Raw genomic sequence first — 8568 nt, 5'->3', positions numbered from 1 at the left:
GTTCTTAACGCTACCTCGCTAACGCGGGAAATGACGAATATGTATGAAAGGAAAAAAAAGAAATACACACACACACACACACACACATATATATATATATATATATATATATATATATATATATATATATATATATATATATATATATATATATATATATATACAGACATATACATATATACACATGTACATAATTCATACTTGCTGCCTTTGTTCATTCCTATTAATAGTTACCTTTCACGTCGTAGCATCACTGGGAGTACAGAGTCCTGCCCAAGAATTTCTCATTATAAAGGAGTCCAAATATCCCTGCTACTGAAATTAGCGCTGCCTTAAGGGTGCACGAGTCGCTCAAACCACAGACCCTGCAACGGTCGATTAGATTCTGTTTCTGTTTTTTTTATATTGACTTTATATTCTTGATGTTGCTTGGGACTCCGCTGGACCAAATCTCTTATGTTCACTTTACATGATACATATTAACATGATGCTCTACGATAACGTATCGAACCGCTAGTGTTAAGAAACGTCAAAGTGTTAAAAGGGAATCGTCCTCTTTTTTTTTCGATGAATATTGTTTCGATGAGTATTATTATCAGTGTTAGATTAAGTTAGTTAAAGAGATAAAGAAAAGGTTGTTACTATTCTTAGATGCGTTACGACAGACAGGGGCAAAAAAAAAAAAGAAAAATTAAAGGAAAAATGCGTACCTTACAAGCGTATGTGTGCGTAAGCGTAACTCCGACGGGACTAAAGGCGTATGGCATTCCAAAAGGCGTATCCTCTTTGTGTTGCTACGTAGGGGCTTCTGTCGTGGGTGACTGGTGAAGACATTTCCAGCCATGTTCTTTCACTACTTCTCTTAAAACTACCACAGACCCCCCTCTGGCAATGTTCACCTGTGAATATCATTTGTATTGTGAAATATATATATATATATATATATATATATATATATATATATATATATTGGAAAGTATCACAATTTTGCGCGTGATCAAGATATTCCTATGAGTCCACGGGGAAAATGAAACACGAAAAGTTCCCAAGTGCACTTTCGTGTAATAATCACATCAATCATCAGGGGAGACACAAGAGAGAAATATAACAGTCAGTTGATATACGACGAAGAGACGAAACTAGGACGCCATTTGGTAAACATGTGATTGTCCAAAACAGGAAGGAAGCAGAGAACAAAAGCCCACTACACCAGGAAGGAAACAGTGAACAAAAGACTTCTACAACAGGAAGGAAACAGTGAACAAAAGACTTCTACAACAGGAAGGAACAGAACAAAAGACTTCTACAACAGGAAGGAAACAGTGAACAAAAGACTTCTACAACAGGAAGGAAACAGTGAACAAAAGACTTCTACAACAGGAAGGAAGCAGTAAACGAAAGACCCCCCCTCCACACACACACACACACACACACACACACACATACATAGGAAGGAAACAGTGGCACCGACCACCTGTCCCTCCGGCTCAACAGCTGGCATGAAGATGCAGCAACATCACATGGTACAAAGAGGATATACCGACGTGGAAATATACCGACGTGGAAATTCTATTGGAAAGTATGGAGAGAAAACGATGTCTGGTGTCATTACAGTTGCCGATTACTCTCAGAAAAGAAGAGAAAACAAAGGACTTTAGTTCTTCAATGTGTCAAGGAGAATGAAGATGAGACACAAGATTATTATGATTATGACACTATATTGTACAATAATTATCCAATGATTATCAGACATGTTTATCGGCTGATGGTGAAATAATCAAAGGATCTCTTCAGTCTTGGCTGAAATGAACATATAGTTTTGCCTCGATTCCAGTCTACGTCTACCACCATTAGCTCTGACCACATCTGTTGGTAGATGATTCCAGTCTACGTCTACCACCATTAGGTCTGACAACATGTGTTGGTAGATGATTCCAGTCTACGTCTACCACCATTAGGTCCGACCACATCTGTTGGTAGATGATTCCAGTCTACGTCTACCACCATTAGGTCTGACAACATGTGTTGGTAGATGATTCCAGTCTACGTCTACCACCATTAGGTCTGACAACATGTGTTGGTAGATGATTCCAGTCTACGTCTACCACCATTAGGTCCGAACACATCTATTGGTAGATGATTCCAGTCCAAATCTACCACTAAATGATCATCTACACTGTTCTTTGCCTTGTTCGCTGTGTGTACCACTGGTTGCCCCTTCTATTTCTAAACGTGCAGAAATATTCCAGAGTTAAGGTGGTATATCTAGGAAAACGGGATTCCATCAACTCAAAATCATGAATTTTGATTTGAGAAGTTCATTTTAGATGAAGAATTTCTTCAAAAATTTAGATTCGTTTGTTTTTTTTTTTGTGACAAAACCAATTTTTTATGGATATTTTTTTTTTCTTAATTTTTATTCTATTTCTCCTTTTATATCCTCGAAAAATTTTGGCTCCTAGGGGTATGGGTTCTGGGTACGGTCCTCTGTTAAGGGTGTTGGAAGGAAATGTCTCTCCCATTCTCTCTGTTCTGTTATAAACGGATATAACCATCAATTTTCCCGTTCACTTCGTTACTAAATACGTTTTAAGGTCGTGTTATAATTTTCTTATCTTGATAATGGTATATATATATATATATATATATATATATATATATATATATATATATATTTTTTTTTTTTTTTTTTTTTTTTATACTTTGTCGCTGTCTCCCGCGTTTGCGAGGTAGCGCAAGGAAACAGACGAAAGAAATGGCCCAACCCCCCCCCCCCCCATACACATGTACATACACACGTCCACACACGCAAATATACATACCTACACAGCTTTCCATGGTTTACCCCAGACGCTTCACATGCCTTGCTTCAATCCACTGACAGCACGTCAACCCCTGTATACCACATGACTCCAATTCACTCTATTTCTTGCCCTCCTTTCACCCTCCTGCATGTTCAGGCCCCGATCACACAAAATCTTTTTCACTCCATCTTTCCACCTCCAATTTGGTCTCCCTCTTCTCCTCGTTCCCTCCACCTCCGACACATATATCCTCTTGGTCAATCTCTCCTCACTCATTCTCTCCATGTGCCCAAACCATTTCAAAACACCCTCTTCTGCTCTCTCAACCACGCTCATTTTATTTCCACACATCTCTCTTACCCTTACGTTACTTACTCGATCAAACCACCTCACACCACACATTGTCCTCAAACATCTCATTTCCAGCACATCCATCCTCCTGCGCACATCTCTATCCATAGCCCACGCCTCGCAACCATACAACATTGTTGGAACCACTATTCCCTCAAACATACCCATTTTTGCTTTCCGAGATAATGTTCTCGACTTCCACACATTTTTCAAGGCTCCCAAAATTTTCGCCCCCTCCCCCACCCTATGATCCACTTCCGCTTCCATGGTTCCATCCGCTGACAGATCCACTCCCAGATATCTAAAACACTTCACTTCCTCCAGTTTTTCTCCATTCAAACTCACCTCCCAATTGACTTGACCCTCACCCCTACTGTACCTAATAACCTTGCTCTTATTCACATTTACTCTCAACTTTCTTCTTCCACACACTTTACCAAACTCAGTCACCAGCTTCTGCAGTTTCTCACATGAATCAGCCACCATATATATATATATATATATATATATATATATATATATATATATATTCCTATGAGTCCACGGGGAAAATGAAACATGATAAGTTCCCAAGTGCACTTTCGTGTAATGATCACATCATCAGGGGAGACACACGAGAGAAATATAACAGTCAGTTGATATACAACGAAGAGACGTGTGTGTGTGTGTGTGTGTGTGTGTGTATGTATGTGTATGTGTTTGTGTGTGTGTGTGTGTGTGTGTGTGTGTGTGTGTGTGTATGCAGGACTTACCATGAACACATCCTGTTAAGCAAAAGGACGAAATTGTTAATCTTTGTTCTCATTGCCACGATTTTGCGACCCTTGAGCACGACGGTACGACCCTTAAACACGACGGTACGACCCTTGAACACGACGGTACGACCCTTGAGCATGACGGTACGACCGTAAACACAACGGTACGACCCTTGAGCACGACGGGACGACACTTGAGCACGACGGTACGACCGTAAACACGGCGGTACGACCCTTGAGCACGACGGTACGACCGTAAACACGACGGTACGACCCTTGAGCACGACGGTACGACCCTTGGCTATCCTTCGCCCGGGCTTTGACCTAACCAGTCTATCGGCCAGACATCGTTCCGTAGTCTTAGCTGATTAAGTGTCTTAAGAAAGCTTCGTGTGTTTCCAGAGCTGAGTCTTAAAGGTGGAAGTATCATAACTTGTGTAGATTAGATTGAGAGAATTTTACTAATGAGCTGTACTGTCTGCTGTACTATCATGCCTCCATCTATAGTGGTGGGTGGGGGAGGAGCCTTCTGCTGTACTATCCTGTCTCCATCTATAGTGGTGGGTGGGGGAGGAGCCTTCTGCTGTACTATCCTGTCTCCATCTATAGTGGTGGGTGGGGAGGAGCCTTCTGCTGTACTATCCTGCCTCCATCTATAGTGGTGGGTGGGGAGGAGCCTTCTGCTGTACTATCCTGTCTCCATCTATAGTGGTGGGTGGGGAGGAGCCTTCTGCTGTACTATCCTGTCTCCATCTATCGTGGTGGGTCGTGACTTTTCTCTGTCTATCCATTATTACAGTGGTCATCCATTCACTTGATCCAGCCACCCCATCAGCTCCTCTGTTGTCCAAACCGTCCCATGTACGCAGACGTGACTTGGGTCATCATGGTTTTAGTGGTGTCTTACGTCTTCCATAATTGGGATGACATGTCGTTGCGATCAGTGGTCGTGCTCTCGTGCTCCAGGGTCGTTCCTTCTGTGCACAGGGGTCGTGTTGTTGCTGAGTTGAAGAAAGTCGTACTGTCGCGTTCAACGGTCGTGTCGTTGCTGAGTTGGAGTAAGTCGTACTGTCGCGTTCAACGGTCGTGTCGTTGCTGAGTTGGAGTAAGTCGTACTGTCGTGCTCAACGGTCGTGTCGTTGAGTTGAAAGGAGTCGTGCTGTCGTGCTCAATGGTCGTACAGATGTGTACTGGGGTCGTAACGTCGTGGTCCCTGGTCGTAGCGATGTGTTCTGTCGAGTGTTTTCGAGGCGATAGCAAGAAGGTGAACAGCTGGCTACCTATACCAAAAGATGGCTTCCCTCCACACCCAGCTGTCTACCAACACCCATATATATCTGTCACACACAGCTGGCTACCTATACCAAAAGATGGCTTCCCTCCACACCCAGCTGTCTACCAACACCCATATATATCTGTCACACACAGCTGGCTACTAGCTGCCACAGAAGACTTCCCTCCACACCCAGCTGTCAACCAACACCCATATATATCTGTCACACACAGCTGGCTACTAGCTGCCACAGAAGACTTCCCTTCACTCACAGCTGGCTACCGAACCCACAGAGGGCTTCCTTGTTGAACTGGCTACGTACACACATAGATTGACTCCATTCACACGCAGCCGGCTACCAACGCCCACAGCTGGCAACTACCTAGCGCAGATGGGTTCCCTTAACCCACAGATGGCTACCAAATACTCAAATCACCTCGTTGGCCAAGAGATCTTTAAATGGTTTCGGTTACAGGCGAATGTCCGCGTCTCGTACACATTGCCTTCCAACGCCCCATCTCTCGTCCCTCTCTCGTACGTAGGTGCTTCATTTCCCTGATGTATTTCTCCTACAGATTTCATTCTCCATGCACAATATACGATACATTACAAGACACGGAAGATGATTCACCTCTCTGGAAAGTGGTGGTCTCACACATACACACTCTGCAGTGCCGAAAGCACAGTACGTGGATTGGCTCTCTCTCTCTCTCTCACTCTCATATTGAAATCAATATTTGCACAGGAAGTATGGTTAGGTTTTACTGCGGGCTAGGGCTTTGGGAGTGGGTTGGAGTTGGAGTTGGAGGAGGGAGGGAGGGAATGCTGCGTAACGGAACTTAAGCTGTAGTGTAAGGTCAAACCTGGGTCAGGGGTCAAGTTTATCGAAGCGGACTATAACCGAGGTCTGGAGTATTGTGGTGGCAGAAAGGATTCCAGACAGCATCAGACACCACTGGTTTCTTTCGAAGGGGTAGTTTGTGGTGGTGGAGGAGATGAGGAACATAAGAGATGGTAAGAGTAGGACAGCCAACTTAAGGAGAAATACCTGTCAACTTTATATGTAACTAAGGAGGCGCAAATAATGTCTCTCACTCCTCCACTTGAAGCCAACTATTGGTCAAGTCTTAATTCTTAAACGGATCTATGGTGCTGCTTTCAACTACTCTAATTGGTAAATCATTCCATATGTTAACAATCCTCTTGAAGATAAAGTACTTTGCCTCATTCCAAGTAAAACGTTGGCCCACCATTACTACGAGTGACATCAGGCAAATGTGGCTTTAAATATCTAATTACATCAAGATTATCAAAGCCTTTAATAATATTGAATACCTGCATCACATCACCTCTTAACCTTCTCTTTCCTAAGTTAAATAAATCTAGATCATGTGGTCGGGTCTCATAGGATTTGTTTCTCAGTCCTGGATTAATCATCTTGGTAGCTCGCTGCTATATATATATATATATATATATATATACATATATATATATCCCCAACAGAGATGAAGTCTGTTGGGGATGAGAGAACTTGGGAAGTGAGTCAGTTGTTGTTCGCTGATGATACAGCGCTGGTGGCGGATTCATGTGAGAAACTGCAGAAGCTGGTGACGGAGTTTGGTAAAGTGTGTGGAAGAATAAAGTTAAGAGTAAATGTGAATAAGAGCAAGGTTATTAGGTACAGTAGGGTTGAGGGTCAAGTCAATTGGGAGGTGAGTTTGAATGGAGAAAAACTGGAGGAAGTGAAGTGTTTTAGATATCTGGGAGTGGATCTGTCAGCGGATGGAACCATGGAAGCGGAAGTGGATCATAGGGTGGGGGAGGGGGCGAAAATTTTGGGAGCCTTGAAAAATGTGTGGAAGTCGAGAACATTATCCCGGAAAGCAAAAATGGGTATGTTTGAAGGAATAGTAGTTCCAACAATGTTGTATGGTTGCGAGGCGTGGGCTATGGATAGAGATGTGCGCAGGAGGATGGATGTGCTGGAAATGAGATGTTTGAGGACAATGTGTGGTGTGAGGTGGTTTGATCGAGTAAGTAACGTAAGGGTAAGAGAGATGTGTGGAAATAAAAGAGCGTGGTTGAGAGAGCAGAAGAGGGTGTTTTGAAATGGTTTGGGCACATGGAGAGAATGAGTGAGGAAAGATTGACCAAGAGGATATATGTGTCGGAGGTGGAGGGAACGAGGAGAAGAGGGAGACCAAATTGGAGGTGGAAAGATGGAGTGAAAAGGATTTTGTGTGATCGGGGCCTGAACATGCAGGAGGGTGAAAGGAGGGCAAGGAATAGAGTGAATTGGAGCGATGTGGTATACAGGGGTTGACGTGCTGTCAGTGGATTGAATCAAGGCATGTGAAGCGTCCGGGGTAAACCATGGAAAGCTGTGTAGGTATGTATATTTGCGTGTGGGGACGTGTATATGTACATGTGTATGGGGGGGGGTTGGGCCATTTCTTTCGTCTGTTTCCTTGCGCTACCTCGCAAACGCGGGAGACAGCGACAAAGTATAAAAAAAAAAAAAAAAATATATATATATATATATATATATATAGTATATATATATATATATATATATATATATATATATATATATATATATATATATATATATATATATATATATGCTTACTCCATTCTTGTCTGTGTCTTTTCTCAAGTGGGATGACCAGAACTGAACACAATGTTCAAGGTGGGGACGCCACTAGTGAACTGTGAAGTGGGATGACCAGAACTGAACACAATGTTCAAGGTGGGGACGCCACTAGTGAACTGTGAAGTGGGATGACCAGAACTGAACACAATGTTCAAGGTGGGGACGCCACTAGTGAACTGTGAAGTGGGATGACCAGAACTGAACACAATGTTCAAGGTGGCGACGCCACTAGTGAACTGTGGAGACTCAAGAGATTGGTGTCTCGCAATTAAAAAGTCGAACGCCATACCTATGAATTCTGTTCGCCTTTTTGAATACTTCTAACCACTTAGACAAAAATATTGTAGTTAACTGTAATTTAAGAAATATATCAGTCTTTATCCTTCAAGAGAGAGACAGGAGTTTGCAATATGTGTGTTTTTTTCAGGATAAACCTCGTTCTTAATAATTCTCAATGTCTTTATTGTCCAGGTAAATCAGATGGAGTTAATGAATCAGTATACACAATAAGTTAAAGAGTCAAAGGTATTGCATTCGTTGAAATTGATGATAGCAAAGATTTGCAGTCGTTAGAAATTATAACAATTACAGATGTTAAGAACTGAAATAAATAAGATGTTGAAATGAGAATTAATGCAATTATTAGAAGAACTGAATAACAGCAGCTGTTAAAAATTAAGATAATTGCATTTATTAAGAATCTAAAGAACTGTGCATCTTGAAGCTTAAAGG

This window comes from Panulirus ornatus, chromosome 39 (genome assembly GCF_036320965.1).
Source record: "Panulirus ornatus isolate Po-2019 chromosome 39, ASM3632096v1, whole genome shotgun sequence".
In the NCBI taxonomy this organism is placed as follows: domain Eukaryota; kingdom Metazoa; phylum Arthropoda; class Malacostraca; order Decapoda; family Palinuridae; genus Panulirus; species Panulirus ornatus.
Note: the sequence above shows the minus strand (reverse complement) of the source record.